The following is a 17,342-nucleotide window of genomic DNA, read 5'->3' as shown; positions in this document are numbered from 1 at the left end:
AATTTCACTCCAAACCTTGCTTCTTTCCACTCTTTCTTCCGACCCGATAACCCTCTCATCCGACCTTCCCGCCATTTGTTTAATCCACTCATGTGCGTCCCGACAACCAAACTGACCAGATCGTATCGCTTTTCTCAGTCACACTCACAACAGACACTCTGTTTTACGCACGAATTCGTTTATTTTAGGGTGGTGGACAAAGTCAAACACCTGCGATAATTTATTTGACACGACGAAGATCGAAACGGCCGTAGGTAAATCCCAGATTTTAAACCTTACGGTGGAGTGAGTAAATCCCAGATTTTATACCTCACTACCTATTAACGAGTAAATCCCAGATTTTATACCTCGTTATTAGTACGTAACTCCCAGAGATTTTATAACGCACTAGTCCACACAATTACGTTGAATACACAAATCCCAGATTTTAAATCGTATTTAACGGAGTAAGTAAATCCCAGATTTTACACCTTACTCTTTTATACTTCAACACTCCTCTCCTCAATAAAACAATAAAATGCAGATTTTAAAAGGATTCTGCTTACCTCTATTTCGTGGTGATCACCGAGAGGAGAAAGTGAGAAGTCTGGCTGCCTCGCGCCTCAGGTCGTCACCTGGTGTGGACATCGGGTCCCGGACCCTTTTCCTTACTTTTGGTCGTCGGTTTTCCTTTTTATTCCCTTTCTTTCATCACGTCGGGGTCACCATGGAATTGTTGGGAATCATTCATACCTTAAAATATTACGCAATAATTACCTGACTCCGTTTTAGTGTTATATAAGTTTTACCTTATCACCAAACACTCTTCCAACAATTACGCGTATTCGTTCTGAAAAGAAAGGCGTCAGGAAGCCGGCATTTTCACACACGAGTGGATTTATTCCTAACAAGCAAATCTAATACAGCACTCGGGTCTCAGGTCCCTCTCAGTACAGCCTCGTACTTCCCTGTGTCTATCAGGAGAAGCACACACCCCGAGTTGCCCAAGAATGATTCATACTACACAATATGCAAATACATGTTCCTATCGACTATTGATTGGCTATGTGATCTCTGCAATTATTCTTAGCTTGCTCTGATTGGTTTAAATTCCCCTGCAGGATGGCGGGGTCTTCTCTCTTTATCTCCGGGGGGTCCCTCTCAGTATGTGGGACAGCCGGGTTGTTTTCCCGCCTTTTGAGACAAAAGGGAGCGTCTGCCCCCCCCCCCCCCTTCCTATGGTTGACTGTGGGCTTGTTCTGCAAGTCCTGTAATTGTGCCTTCACACACATCCGTTATGTTATTTCCTGACACTTGTAGGAATGCCTCTGCCATTACATTTAACTGTTGATTAAAGTTATGCATGGTAAAACACTGTTTTCTCTTCTTTTGAAATTACTTTACCTTCACAGCCTAGTCAGAGGTGGGAGCGGAACGCGGGGCGGCACAGAACAGACTCGGGTTACAAATGGGGGCTCGTCCGGGATCGGCAGCGAAGGTTTCGGAGGGAGAGTGTAATGGGTACACAGAAAGTGTATCCGTTGAAGCACGTGGAAACCTCCCCGCCGATTCCTTCATGTAAGGACGCTAGCGGCTGCGCCGTTGGCTCGAGCTTTATTGGCGCAGTGGTTACCGGACTTGCCTGCCATGAAAACAGGCTAACACGTGTGTTGGAACGGCTGAGAGAGTACGGACTTAAACTTTCACCTGACAAATGTAAGTTCTATCAAACCTCAGTTCGTTACCTAGGTCACATTGTGTCCATAGATGGTGTGAAAACAGATCCAGAAAAAATTGAAACATTAAAAACCTGGCCAAGACCCCAAAATCTCAAAGAGCTGCAGTCATTTTTGGGATTTACTGGTTATTACCGAAGGTTTGTGAAGGACTATTCTAAAATAGTCAAACCACTCACCTCACTCACCGCTGGTTACCCACCTAAGCGGAAGGGTTCTAAAGTGAGTATGGCAGGTTACCTGAATCCCAAAGAACCTTTCAATGAACGGTGGAATGATGTTTGTCAACAAGCGTTTGTAGACATAATTGAATGTCTTACTTCTTGCCCTGTGCTTGGATATGCTAACACAAAGCTACCCTATCTCCTGCACACGGATGCTAGCACCACGGGTTTGGGTGCCGCCTGTATCAGGAGCAAGATGGGAGAATGCGGGTCATTGCCTACGCCAGTCGAGGGTTGTCCTGCAGTGAGTCTCGTTACCCAGCCCATAAACTTGAGTTTTTGGCGCTCAAATGGGCCATAACTGATAAATTCCATGATTATTTGTATGGCAATACATTTACTGTGATTACGGATAATAATCCGTTAACTTACCTTCTTACGACGGCGAAGTTGGATGCAGCGAGTTATCGCTGGCTTGCAGCTCTGTCTACCTTTCAATTTGACATAAAGTATAGAGCTGGAAAGAAAAATCTTGATGCCGATTTCCTATCAAGACGGCCTTGTAAAGACCTCAAGGATGACATAGTTTCCCAAGAGGAATGCAAGCAAATTGAGTCATTTAAATTTCGTCTTTTGTCGACAGCAAACCTAATCGATTCTGACCATCTTCTGGCAGACACTGTCGCTGCAACCTGTCAAAGACATACAGTTCAAGCTCAAGATTATGAGTCTTCCTTTGGTCTAGTTCATTCGTTGGCCATGTCTTCGGCTGCTATCCCCACCTCTTTTGAGGAGGAGGGCCTGGGCAGTGGTCTATCGACCATTCCCAAGTATAGTCGTAATGATCTCATACAGGCTCAAAGGCAAGACTTGGTCATTGGAAAAGTTATCAGTTTGTTAGAGGCTGGGAAGCATCCACCTGCTAATTTTAAAAATAACTCACCTGAACTTCAGTTGATGTTGAAAGAAATGAACCGTTTTGAGATTCATGATGGTCTCCTTTACCGTAAGCGTCAAATTGGAAAAGAAATTGCAATGCAGTTAGTTCTCCCTGAAGTTCTCAGGTCCAGTGTACTCGAGAATCTTCATGATGACATGGGTCATTTAGGAATCGAGCGCACCTTGGATCTAGCCAGGTCTCGATTCTATTGGCCTAAAATGGCCTCCACAATTGAAGAAAAAATAAAAGCTTGTGAAAGGTGTGTCCGAAGGAAAGCTATGCCTGATAAAGCAGCTCCCCTTGTAAACATTAATACCACGAGGCCCATGGAACTAGTCTGCATGGATTTTTTGTCCATAGAACCTGACAGCAGGAACACCAAAGATGTATTGGTAATTACAGATCATTTCACCAAATATGCGGTAGCTATACCAACAAAGAACCAAAAAGCTAACACAGTAGCAAAGTGTCTCTGGGAGCAGTTCTTTTCTCATTACGGTTTGCCCGAAAGATTACACAGCGATCAAGGGAGAGATTTTGAGTCGCATACAATCAAAGAATTGTGTTCCCTACTCGGAATAAAAAAAATTAGGACCAGTCCTTACCACCCGAGAGGGAATCCGGTTGAGCGATATAACCGAACCCTACTCAGTATGTTGGGCACCTTGAAAGAAAAAGACAAAACCCACTGGCGTGATTTCGTTAAACCATTGACACATTCTTACAACTGTACCCGAAATGATGTTACAGGCTTCTCCCCATACGAACTCATGTTCGGTAGGCAACCCAGACTACCCATTGATATTGCATTTGGACTGCCATGTAACAGCAAACAGACAAATTCCCATTCTCAGTATGTGAAGCAGCTGAAAGACCACCTTGAACAAAGTTATCAAATCGCTATCCAAAATTCTCGTAAAATGGCAGAAAAAAATAAAAAGAGATTTGACCGAGTCATCAGAGAGACCACTCTAGAAATTGGAGACAGAGTTTTAGTCCGGAATCTCCATTTCAGACGTAAACACAAATTGGCAGACCGATGGGAGCCCATTGTGTATGTTGTCACCCAGAAACGGGGAAGTATGCCTGTCTATACAGTGAAACCAGAGAAGAGCGATGGTCCTTTACGAACACTCCACAGAGATCACTTACTGCCCTGTGGTTTCCTTCCGTCCATAGAAGATGAGCCAGATCAGGTCAGTAAGCCAATAACACGACAAACCCGGAAAATGGCCTCACAGGCTGAAGATTCCAACCCTGTTGAAGATGAGGAGTATGAAGATGATGTTCTCTTCAAATTTTCCCCACACCTGGAGGAAACTCGGTTCATTAAAGTGTATGATACTGAAGTGCCCAATGTCTCCAAGCCGGTGAATAGTTTACCAGAGCAAACAGTAACAACTCTTCACTTACCTGGGACATTTTCCAGCAAAAGGAACAATGAAGACGAACAAGAAACTGAAACAAATCTAGCAGTCATAGAACCTGAATCATCTTCTAATGATAACAGTAATGACGCTGAATCAATAGATGTTGAACCTCGAGATACAATATCTCCTACATTAGAGTTTGACAATGGAACGAACCAATGTTCAGAAACCAGTGAGGAAATGACAAATGCACTGGAAAACGGAAATCAAATCGCTGAGCAAACAGAAAATAAATTGAACAATGGTGTTGTAAATACTCAACCTCTTCGTAGATCAGAAAGAGTACGGCAACCACCACAAAGACTTGAATATCCTGTGCTAGGGAATCCCCTTGTAACTATTGTAAAGTCACTGTTGCATGGTTTGAGCACAGCTTTCTCTGATGCGATAGAATCCGATGACTATTGGTTACAACAGCGTTCTTCCCACATTACAAATCCTTGTGTTAAATAAGGTTTTCATGCAAAGGGACTTGCATGAGATTTAGAGGGGGAGGATGTAACCCAATGGATAATTGAGTAAATATTTTCAATTGAATAACTTGATGGAACTTAATATTTTAAATTTTATATTTGCATCTCAATTATTTTAGTTTAAAAAATGATCTAATTCACAAAATGTGAATTATAGATGAAACGGGTCTCCACCCCTATGCTGTAGCACAGGGCCAGTGGAAAATTACCAGCAACGCGATGAGACCAACCCCTTTTTTTTTCAATTGACCGCGTGTGAGCTGCTCCAGCAGAGGTGCTGCATAGTAGAGCCACTGAACGAATTTATTCGATATTTTATGGTTAAAATCCCTCCAAAAAGCGAGTTACCCTTTTGTAGCACTTCCTTATCAGCGTGGGCTGAGTTGGAGACGGTGTGCGTGAGGCAAAAGTGCAGTTTACTCGTCCTTGGTAAGTTTAGCCTATCGAGCTAATCGGCGCTAACGTTAGCATTAGCTGACCAGTAGGGAATGGGACGTACTACGTCATTGTTTGGGCCCGCCTCCATGCTGGCAATATAATTCACTTCCGGGCCGGCAGAGTCAATGCGGATTGTAACGTGTGATAGTGCTAAGCTAACTCTTTCGGTGTTTTAGAAAGAAAATATGGGTGCTTTATTGTTGCGTTACCGGGTGCAACAGCGTCTCCTACGACAAAAAAAGGGGTGAGGAAAAATGGACTCACTTTTCACCGTTTTCCTGCATGGAGGACCAAATATCAGATCACGAAGGTACGACGGATGCCTGGATTGCAGCGGTTCGTCGGAAAAGCATTTCTTATGATCATATTTCTGCTGGAATGAGAGTGTGTTCCTGTCATCTCTACTCTTGTAAGTTGAACGATTTATCCACTTTTGGTTTCAATACGTTTTTGTTTTTTTACACCGTTGTGTAAATCTGCCTCGGTAGCAATGCTCGCCTACTACGACTCACCTACCTGTTGTGTTCCTAGGTAAACCTGCTGACAACACATCCCGATTGGTCACCATCTCTCTTCTTGGATCATTTGACAAAGAAAATTTGTTCAATGGAGTGGTTCCATTTGTCCTGTGTCGGACTCAAACAAGCCCCTGCAGCAGACGCCATCTGGGTCTGCCCTTCTCGTCGATGAACTGCGGGCTTTTAACTTGTGAAAATGCAAGAACTTTAATGCACATATTTATTCTGCCTGGCTATTTAACTATGGCCAGTGACGTTTTTTTTAACCACTTTGACAAAGACATGTTTCATTGTAATGTTGAATTTATATATTCTATTATTATTTTTAATTTATAATATTCTTATTTGCAATAATGTAGACTTTAGACTGTCAATTCAAATAGTGTTGGAAAAGTTGCAATACCTAAAATAGAAATGCAAGAACTGTAAAGTACATATTTATACACGTTTATTTACCTAAGGCCACTGGATGTTTTTTAACTGCTTTGAAAAATACAGGTTTTGTTGTGATCTTGTATTTATATAGTATATAGCTTTTTATAATGTATTATGTATTATAATATTTGCTGCCCCCTGCCAGAGTGTGGGCCATTTTGTACTAAAATGATTTTAAACTGTCAGTTCAAATACTGTGTTGGAGACTAGTACTTGCAATACTTAAAATGGAAATGCAAGAACTTTAAAGCACATATTTATCCTGTCTGGCAATTTACCCAAGGCCAGTAAATAGTGTTTTAAACTGCTTTGACAAAGACACGTTTATTGTGATCTAGTATTTGTGTATTACTTATAATTATATAATATTTGCTGCCACCGTCAGAGGGTGGGCCTTGTTTGCACTAATTTAAAGATTTTAAACTGTCAATTCAAATATCGTATTGGAGAAATTGCATTACTTGAAATAAATCTATTGCAACTTATCAGTCCCAGTTCTTGTCTACAACACTGTCCAAAAATTGTCAATGCATATTCCAAATAGAATAACAAAATTAAGTCACCTGACTTTGTAATTATTACACCTGTTTATTATGAAGACCTGAAGTAAACAACAAGCAGTTACAGTTTGTCAAGAAGTTGTTCAAGTCATGTTTTGGTATTCATATTTTATTGACTTTTCATAACAACACTTGGGATTGTGTTTGTAAGAGCAGAGCAAACTGAAGTTTCAGCGTGCACTCTTCGCCTTTCCAACCTCTCATAACGCTCCGATGTGGTGCGCTTGACCTCAGAATAACCCAAGAAGAGATATGGTGACCAATCGGGATGTGTTGTCAGCATTTCATATGCAGGTTTTCCTAGTAACACAACAGGTAGGTGAGGAGGAGTAGGTTAGCATTGCTACCGAGGCAGATTTACACAACAGTAAAGAAAAAAAACAAAAAACGTATTGAAACCAAAACGGATAAATCGTTCAACTTACAAGAGTAGAGATGAGGGGAATACACTCTCATTCCAGCAGAAATATGATCATAAGAAATGCTTTTCCGACGAACCGCTGCAATCCAGCCATCCGTCGTACCTTCGTGATCTGATATTTGGTCCTCCATGCAGGAAAACGGTGAAAAGTGAGTCCATTTTTCCTAACCCCTTTTTTTGTCGTAGGAGACGCTGTTGCACCCGGTAACGCAACAATAAGCACCCATATTTTCTTTCTAAAACACCGAAAGAGTTAGCTTAGCACTACCACACGTTACAATCCGCATTGACTCTGCCGGCCCGGAAGTGAATTATATTGCCAGCATGGAGGCGGGTCCAAACAATGACGTAGTACGTCCCATTCCCTGTTCGGCCGTTAATAAGAATTTGTCAACTAATTGTTGACTAAAGTCAGTAAAATGATTGTCATCCTATATGTTGACGAATAGAGAAGGGAGTGGAACCGGAGTTCCTTGAGCCTGGAGTTTGTGGAGCTCTTTGAAAGCATCTTGGTGAGTTACTTCAAATGTGCGAACTACAGTCAAGAGCTATAATGTAGTCACAGCAGTTGAACCATATGCACTCCTATTGTCTGTGATACTAAATTGCTGACAATGGCAACATTTATTTTTCTTTTCAATGTTTAATGTGATTTCTGTATTTGTTTAAATGAGAACAGACTCAACCCAATTATCAAATTGAGTTGAACTGCAGTTAATGTTAAAAATAACATTGGCTGGGAATTAGAAAAAGAATTAGATTTTAATAGCCTTGTTTTATACAGGCTAGGTTTTTTGAGGACCTTGAATTAAATTGGATTTGGATTCTGGATTCTCCCTGAAGAGGGGGATGGCGAGCTAACCCTTGATTGACGGACCTGGCTGCTTCCTCTTCCCAAGGAGCACAATCTTCACTTCCTACCTCTCCAGTGTGGTAGGATTGCGAACTGCTTCTGCAGTGGATAGGATAAAAAACTGAACAGTGCACTTTTATTTTCATCCAAATTGAGACACTCTTCACTTATTTTGAAGGGACACTTTAATTTATGATTTTTCTGGCACCAATCTGAACTGTTGTATATTAGAGAGCCGGCTCTAATAGGCAGTCATTGTGAATATATTGTAAATATTTGTACATAGTTTTCTCTTTTAATTATAATTTTGAATTTTAACCCTTTCGTGGCTCCAGTTATTTATTGTGTTCGAAATTCTTCTTGTTACACCAAAATTTTCCTTCAAGAGACGAACCTAAGCGCACGTGCCCAATTGGAAAAATTCCTGTAGACACTACAGGGGTTACAACATTGTGAAATAAAGCAATTTGCATGTAATTGACAACTAGAGCCATACTGAATGTGAATACATGTTATTCCAGAGCTGATGGTCCATCTAATGCAGTGGTTCTTAACCTGGGTTCAATCGAACCTCAGGGGTTCGTTGAGTGAGTTTAAGGCTTTGGTCTCCAAACTATTCAACATAGGGCCGCAGTGGGTGCAGGATTACATTCCAACAAGACGTCTCCTTTACAACAATCTAGGCTGCGTTCCAATCACGGTTTGAGTTGCCCTCGCTCACTTGCCTTAAGCGCTTGCTATGACGTCACGCGGAGGCCACTTGGAGGGCGGAGGGAAAGTGGGCGGAGGGGGAGCAAAAGACGTAAATGGAACACACCTGCCTTCGTTCACTCACAGGTAAGAAAATCATGAAACAACCACAAGGTTTTGGAGTAGCACTATACTGCATATACTTAGGGGTGAAAGTGGCTAGAATTTCTTGCCGGAACTCCCTAACAGCCCTTCTTTTTTTTTTTTGGGGGGGGGGGGGTTTAAACCTCATAAAACCACCAAAATGCAATAACTTTTGGCACAGTTATAAATATAACACACAATAAAACAACAGTTTTCACAGTGGTTAGCACGTTCCCCTCACAGTTCTGATATCAAGGGTTCAATCCCGGGCTCCGGCCTTCCAGTGTGGAGTTTGCATGTTCTCACCATGCCTGCGTTGGTTTTCTCCTGGTGTGTGTGAAAGCAGGGCTAAAAGCAGGGCAAGCTGGAAATGGCTAAATTAAACTGAAAACATAACGAAATTAAAATGTCAATCATTACGTTCGGGCCGGGGTTCTCGCTAAATTTTAAAAATATATATTTATATACGTATACCAAAATGATGTATGGATGTTAAAGGAATACTTGTTATCAAATAAATAATTTGGATAAAAAAGACAAGGCGCTGTATGGTCATTGCAGAGCCAGAGCGTGCCATGCGCCTTCTTTTTACTCTTTCTCCTCTGCGATGCAAAACCTTCTGTTTATTTACATTTAACAAACTTTTCCAGCGTTATTTCGTTGTGTAAATGCATTTAAAATGATAAAAAAAAATATGTAGACTATTTAATCATTAAGAAAAGTTGCATTTTTTTTTTCTGCCAACTGAGAATTCGTTACAAAAGACAGACTTTAATGCACAGGCATTGTCACCAAATGTGATCACGCAAAACGCAACCAGTCCATTTTTTTCAAGCAGCAAGCAGTGACCTGTCCAGGTCTGACTGGAGCATCCCTTCCCTCTCGTCCTCAAATAATACATAGAATTTTGAGGGGTTTTTTCTCAGGCTTGGGCCTACAAATAAAATATAAAATTTCGTTTTTTTTTTTTCCGGGCTCGGGCCTACAAATAAAACATAACATCTTGGGGTTTTTTCGGGCCTGCAAATCAAGTTAATTAATCGGGCTCGGGCGGGCCGGGCTTTAATACCAGCGGATTCGGGTCGGGTCGGGCTGAATTTTTTTAGGCCCGATCTTACCTCTTGATTACCTTAAATTGGTTGCAGTTACACGTCGGGGAACGTTTCCTCCAGAACAAAACACGACAGGATTTGACCAACATTGTGACAATGCTGACCAAAAATTACGTAATGTCAAGGTTATAAAATCGCCCAGCAGCCTTCCACGCACAAAGAGCGCCAGTGGGCAACACAGGACAAGTCTGTGAAAGTGTCCAACCGGCTTCATTTTCGGAATCTTTTGATGCATGAAAGCAATGACGAGAGTAAATCCTGCGTCACCTTATACGGAAAATTCCCTGGTAATATGTGTGAAAAGGGCTACAGGCAGATAGCGAGAGACGCTGGGGAGAACTACGTAGAATAAATGAATAATAAAAATCAGTGGAAACGGATGACGCTAATCAAGCTCTTTATTAGGCTTGTATTGTTAACACTCATGTATGTAAATCTGACATTAGTAGATTGTTCTTATTGGAGATGCATGTGTGGCAGCGTGGCAGGTTTTTTTTTTGTTTTTTTTAAACATTGGGTTTTGACAGTTGCCGTCATATTTTCGGGATCAAAGCACCGTATGCCGGAACGGCGTTCCGTCATCGTATTTTATGGTGGAACACCGATCCGGTGCGTTCCGGCCCACTTTCACCCCTGCATATACTGCCATTTCTTCTTCTTTGGTGGTATATATGTAACCCTGTCTTCTGAGATGCCTTCACGAAGGAACCGAGGAGACTTTGTGGCTTGTGTTGACAGCTTTTTTATTGTTGACAATTTCTATACATTTGCAGCAAGGGGGAAAAGAAAAAGGCAACGTCACGTGGGCAACAGAACCATCTTGAGAACGAATCCACGACGACTGACTTTGAATATTGTGATCGTATAGTGGTACATTTCTTTTATAATAAACAAAAATACACTGTAGTTTCCAACAAATAAAGCAACATTTTTTTCCATTTTACACCAAGCAATTGCAAATTGAATACAAAATAATGTTTTCACAAACTTCTGCAACCTACCTATACATTTGCAGCAAGGGGGAAAAGAAAAAGGCAACGTCACGTGGGCAACAGAACCATCTACAAAAATAGCATTGCGTTAGCATTTAGCACTCAATACTTGTGAATGGCTTCGCTCATGTAGTGGATAAAACGGTGCAATATACACAAAAACAATGAACACTGATACCACCTAGAGACTCACATACGCTAACTAAACGAAGCCACCCACTTCAATTTTCTTATTTCTCAATTAAATCATGAAAACTTTGCCCACAGACTTCTGCAACATGTTACCTTGAGAACGAATCCACGATGACTGAAGTGGATACGTTCCCACAACCACTTGCAGCAAATGGACCTGCAATTACGCGCTTGCACCACAAGATGACGCATTTCTCAATTTAACTGGATTTTATAAAACTCTAATTTAACTATGTTACATATATACAGCAGCCAACGGTGTTTGAGCTTCATTATCACCACTGCATGGACATGTTTTCCATGCACCATTGCACTGCATTGTGGGATACAGGGAGCTCCGGAGTGACCATCGTTTTTCACTCGATCACTGAGCCCTCTGAGGGTCCATCTCACCAAGTTCACTTCGCTGTTTTGGGAATTGGAACGGCCCTTAAGATGGCGGCGGGGATTCCCCCGGGGGGCGGTGGCTAGGGCAAGTGAGCGAGGGCTCATTTAAACCGCAATTGAAACGCAGCCCTATTATCACCACCGCGATAATGAAGCTCAGACACTGTTGGCTGCTGTATATATACCACCAAAGAAGAAGAAAATGAATTAAGCGGCCAGCACGGTGTTTGAATGCTATACCAAGCTGCTTTTCGAATTGTAAAAACCATCATTGCTGTTCAAAAAATAAAAATAAAATTAGACTGTATGTGGCAGTTATGGCAAAATGTATGGAATCACAACAGTGCCTAAATTAAAAAAAAACACAAGAATGATAAATATAAAGAGAAATAAATGAATAGATAATAATAAAGTAACTTTTTTTATTGACTTTCACTTTTGCCATAAAAAAAGGAACAATTTTTTTTTTCATTCTTTCCATTTCGCTTATCTTTTCTATTTTGCTTTTAATGAAAGGAATGGTCTGTCAATCAAATGGCATTGGGAGGGACTTAAACTAAACTTCAAATAGGTGAAATGCATTTAAACAACAAATTTGTCTACAAATTATAAGGTATCGACAAATACCGTAAATAAAGAATTGCCCAAATAAAATTTGATACAAAACTAATAATTTGATAATTCCCAGGTACCGAAGTGTTGCCATCAAGCGCGGAATACGTCTCCGGCTTATTGACATGAGTCGCCGTGCATTTTGTGCGATGTAGAATAATGGTGCCACCAGGGGGTGGCCAGGCCTGGCCACAGCTCCCCCCAATAAATTTGTTGGCCACCAACGCGCTAGTGTAATGTTAGATTGTAGTAGCTGCGGAACTCAAAATGTTGACTAGACTATTATGGACTATGCACATTAACACAATATAATAGTGTACAAAATACAATATAACACAGTCAACAAAAGTATATCAGTAGGTGTGTCCTTAAGTCAATCTGACAGTTTTCTACAGGCCTGTTTACAACTACAACATAGTAAAAACCTGAACTTATGGCTTTTATTTTTTGGTGTGCCACCTCAAGGTTTTAAGTGGCCCCATTTGGCCACCCCGATGAAGAATTTCTGGAGGCGCCACTGATTTGAAATTGACAGTATAGCGCTACTCCAAAACCTTGTGGTTGTTTCATGATTTTCTTGCCTGTGAGTGAACGAGGGCAGGTGTGTTCCATTTACGTCTTTCGCTCCCCCTCCGCCCACTCTCCCTCCGCCCTCCAAGTGGCCTCCGTGTGACGTCATAGCAAGTGCTTAAGGCAAGTGAGCGAGGGCAACTCAAACCGTGATTGGAACGCAGCCCTAGTGTCTTATAAGTGTAATCAGTTGATTGTAGTCAGGTGCTGCTTGTTTTAGAAAAAAACCTCATCGGTTAAACTGCTTGATCGGTTGGAACAAAAACCAGGACCCACAGCGACCCTTAAGGACCGGTTTAGAGACCCCTGGTCTAAGGGGTTCGGTAAAGTTAAAAAAAAAAAAAAACGCAGAGCCCTATTTTCGTACGCTAATTAAATCCAGGCAAAGTGGCTTTTTACACCAGGTTTTGGACTGGTTTGCTCCCAATGTACAGGCCTAATCCATTTTTTAAAACTGCTAGTCCTTGATCTGATGGGACGAATAACTGGTTTGCTCAGTGGAAGGTTGACTCGCACTTGGTATGAGGAAATACAACAGAACAATGGGCAACGTGGTCACAAATTCTGACCGGTTTATAAAATGCTATCAAAATGAGAATTTTGAATAGGAATTTGCTAAATTATTAGCTTGCTAGTTTAGTTATATCTGTTTTGATCATTTATTCCAAAGGGAATAGGCGGAGTTTGACTTTTGTGGCCCCAAAACGCAACTTACGAGATATATGCTCGATTAGTAGCTTAGCCCACGCCCATAAATCGAAGCATCCGAGCTGTGTGTGTAAGCGCATTTTTCTTGATTTTTCCTCGATTTTTGCATTTACGCTTAGATATCCAATTTAATGCTAAGTTTTTCCAGTCACTCACACCCATGTGAAACGAACCTTCGCCATGTTTCCCATCATTTTTTAGGGGAATTCTAAATTGTGCTGCGTAGGACAGCTATGCTTTCGGGCAAGATCGTCCTCCACTGAATATGTACGCCTGGTTGTGGCTCTGTTATACAATAGTGGGACAAACTGAATCTCCACTCACCATTTTGGCGGTGCTCTCCGGCGTTTCATGGTCTTCAATCCTAGGTACTCGCTCAATAGTTGTTGCTTTTCTGAGCTAGAAGCACGGCTCAGCACTCTAAAGACGAAAGCTAATCCGAGCTATAGCCAGGTAGTAGCAGGGCCCGCAGGTCGTGCTTGCAGTAGTAGGAATGCTAGCGCAGTTAGCCCCCCAGCAAGCCCCGTGCAGCCGGGGGAAATTAAGGACGGATTTGTGACTGTACAGGGGAAGCGTAGTGGTAAACGCACAACCTTAGTGCACCAGCAGCTTCACGTCAGCAATAGGTTTGCCCCCCTCAGCAACACACCGGCTGAACCAGACACTCTCGTAATTGGAAGCTCCATAGTTAGAGACGTGAAGCACCCGGCGGTGTCTGTCAGGTGTTACCCAGGGGCCAGAGTCGGTGACATCGAAGGAAACCTCAGGCTCTTAAAGCAGAGTAGGAAGAGGTTCCGCCGTATCGTGATTCACGCAGGCGGTAACGACACCCGGCGGACAGTCTGAGGTGCTTAAATTAAATGTAGCCTTGGTGTGTAAGCTTGCTAAGTCGATGGCGGACACCGTAGCATTCTCTGGTCCTCTGCCTAATTTGGTCAATGATGAGATGTACTCTAGGTTCTCATCATTTAACCGCTGGTTGTCTAGATGGTGCCCCGAAAACGACATCTTCTTTATTGATAACTGGCATGCGTTTGGGGGGATGTCCGGGCTCATGCGCCGAGACGGCATTCATCCGACTTGGGGCGGTACTGCTCTCTTAACTCGAAACTTGGCCGCCAAATTTAGTCTCCCAAAGTGACACTTCAGAGTGGGGGCCCAGGCGCAGTGTTGTAGTGTAAAACACAACCCTGTTAGTAGTGATCACTGGCCTCTTGCCGAGCTGTCACAAATCCAACATTCAGGACAGAAGATAGAGACTGTGTCCGTGCCTCGTATAATGAACAGGAGAAAACAGAGTACTATAGGAACGAGACCAAGGAATTTAATACATATAGCCCCTGATAGCAGTGAAAATAAAATAACTCTTAATAAATATATAAAATGCGGATTATTAAACATCAGGTCAATCTTGCCCAAATCTCTGTTAGTTAATGACTTAATTGGGGATTATAATATTCATATTTTGGCCCTGACTGAAACTTGGCTTCAGCAGGATGACTTTGTTAGACTTCATGAATCCAAACCCCCAAGTCACGTGAATTTTCACACAGCTAGAAGCACGGGCCGCGGAGGGGGGGTGGCAGTAATATCACACTCTTGTTTAGGTATGAGCCCAAAAAGTAAAGCTAATTACATTTATAACTCCTTTGGAAGTCTAGTACTATCAATTATAGATGCTAACTCAAAGAACCAAAAACCAGTTCTTTTCATAGTGGTTTACCGTCCCCCTGGTCCCTACACAGTTTTTGTTAGATTTCTCTGACTTTTTATCCAGTATTTTGCTAAGCTGGGATAGAATTATAATTGTAGGGGATTTTAATATACATGTAGATGATGACGGTGACTCTCTTGGTAAGGCTTTTAATGACCTACTAGATGGGACTGGCTTCATTCAAAATGTAAATAAACCAACTCATAGTCACAAGCACACCCTGGACCTGATTTTAACCTACGGTACGGAGATTAGTACTGTCTGATCATTTTCTATTTATCTTTCAGTTAGTGCTTCAAGATAATCCGTCACTAGTGACTACAACTCAGATGAAAAGGACATTATGTGATCGCTCTGTTTCAGAGTATAAACAGATAATCCAGCCAATATTTGCCTCCATGTCATCTGATTATGAAGGAATAATGTCCGGCCCTGCTGTTAATGACGAGTTTGTTGATAGTGTTATGTTTACTTTTCGTACTACTCTCGATGTTGTCGCTCCCCCCAAATTAAAGTTTGTCAAGCCGAGATGAGCCTCTCCCTGGTATAATGCTGAAACACGCTCTCTTAAACAATTGGTACGTAAATTAGAAAGACTTTGGCACCGTTCCAACACAGAGCACAGTCTCTCTGACTGGAAACACAGTTTAGTGACCTATAAACAGGCCTTGCGTACGACTAAAACCAGATATTACTCATCCTTAATAGATGAAAACAAAAATAATCCTAGGTTTCTGTTCAGCACTGTAGCAAGGCTGACAGTCACAGCTCAATAGAACCTTATATCCCAACCACCCTTAGCTGTGATGACTTCCTAAAAATTTTTAACAATAAAATCGCAACTATTAGAAATAAAATAAATGAATTACTTCCAACTATTAGGTCTGATAAAGTGCAGACTAAAAATTCAGAATCTCCTATAAACCCCTCTAAAATATTAAATAACTTTACCACTGTAGACCAAATTGATGTAATTTCAATTATAATGTCCTCCAAACCATCAACGTGCCTCCTAGACCCGATCCCAACCAAACTTTTTAAAGAGACCCTGCCTCTAACTATTGATATTATCTTAAATATAATAAATACCTCATTAGTTACTGGCCACGTGCCGCAGTCCTTTAAATATGCAGTTATTAAACCGCTTTTGAAAAAACCCACTCTTGATCCTGATATTTTGGCCAATTATAGACCTCTCTAATCTAATCTAATCTAATCTCTAGATCTCTAATTTATCATTTCTCTCCAAATTCCTTGAAAGAGTGGTAATTAAACAGCTCTGTCAGCACCTACAGGACAATAGTTTATTTGAACATTTCCAGTCTGGCTTTTGAGCTCATCATAGCACTGAAAGTGCACTAGTCAAAGTAACTAATGACTTGTTACTAGCCGCTGACGTTGGATTAGTTTCGATCCTGGTTCTGCTGGACCTGAGTGCAGCCTTTGACACAATCGACCATAATATCTTATTGCAGAGATTAGAATGTGACATAGGCATTAGAGGAGCAGCCTTCTGCTGGCTTTAATCATTTTTATCTAATAGGTACCAGTTTGTCAATGTAAACCAGCAATCATCACTGTACTCTAGAGTTAGTTATGGTGTGCCGCAAGGATCGGTCCTCGGGCCCATCTTGTTTACGCTGTATATGCTTCCTCTAGGTAATATCATCAGAAAACATAGCATTAACTTTCATTGTTACGCTGATGACACACAACAGTATTTATCAATTAAACCTGAGCAGATCAGGCAAGTAGACAAACTAAGCACCTGCGTCCGAGATATAAATACCTGGATGAGCGCTAACTATCTTCTACTTAATCCTGAAAAGACAGAAGTCCTTATAATAGGCCCGAAAAGTGTGAGAGACTCTTTAGCTGTCCAGATAGTCACTCTGGACAATGTAAGTGTAGCCTCCAGCACCACAGTTAAAAACCTAGGAGTTTTATTCGACCCTGACTTATCGTTTAAAGCTCACATTAAACAAACCTGCAGAACGGCCTTCTTTCACCTGCGCAACATAGCCAAAATTTGAAATATTTTATCTAAAAGCGATGCAGTAAAATTAATTCACGCATTCGTTACATCGAGATTGGATTACTGTAACTCCCTACTTGCAGCTTGTCCTAAAAGCTCTCTAAAAGGTCTTCAGCTTGTCCAAAATGCAGCAGCAAGACTTTTAACAGGAACCAATAGTAGAGAGCACATCACCCCTGTGCTCCAGGCCCTTCACTGGCTTCCAGTCGAGTTTAGAATTAAATTTTAAATCCTCCTTC

The 17,342-nt window shown here is 41.6% G+C and overlaps 1 long non-coding RNA gene across 1 annotated transcript; it reads right to left on the bottom strand.

Moving 5' to 3' along the window:
• Positions 1-6,766: 6,766 nt before the first annotated feature.
• LOC130930133 (uncharacterized) lies at positions 6,767-7,383 on the bottom strand. Its single transcript, XR_009066994.1, has 2 exons — positions 7,099-7,383; positions 6,767-6,973 (listed from the first exon to the last, which is right to left on the bottom strand). It is a non-coding gene; the product is annotated as an uncharacterized LOC130930133 (long non-coding RNA).
• Positions 7,384-17,342: the final 9,959 nt, after the last annotated feature.

This window comes from Corythoichthys intestinalis, chromosome 14, assembly GCF_030265065.1.
Source record: "Corythoichthys intestinalis isolate RoL2023-P3 chromosome 14, ASM3026506v1, whole genome shotgun sequence".
Classification (NCBI taxonomy): domain Eukaryota; kingdom Metazoa; phylum Chordata; class Actinopteri; order Syngnathiformes; family Syngnathidae; genus Corythoichthys; species Corythoichthys intestinalis.
This window is presented reverse-complemented; position numbering and strand designations above follow the sequence as displayed.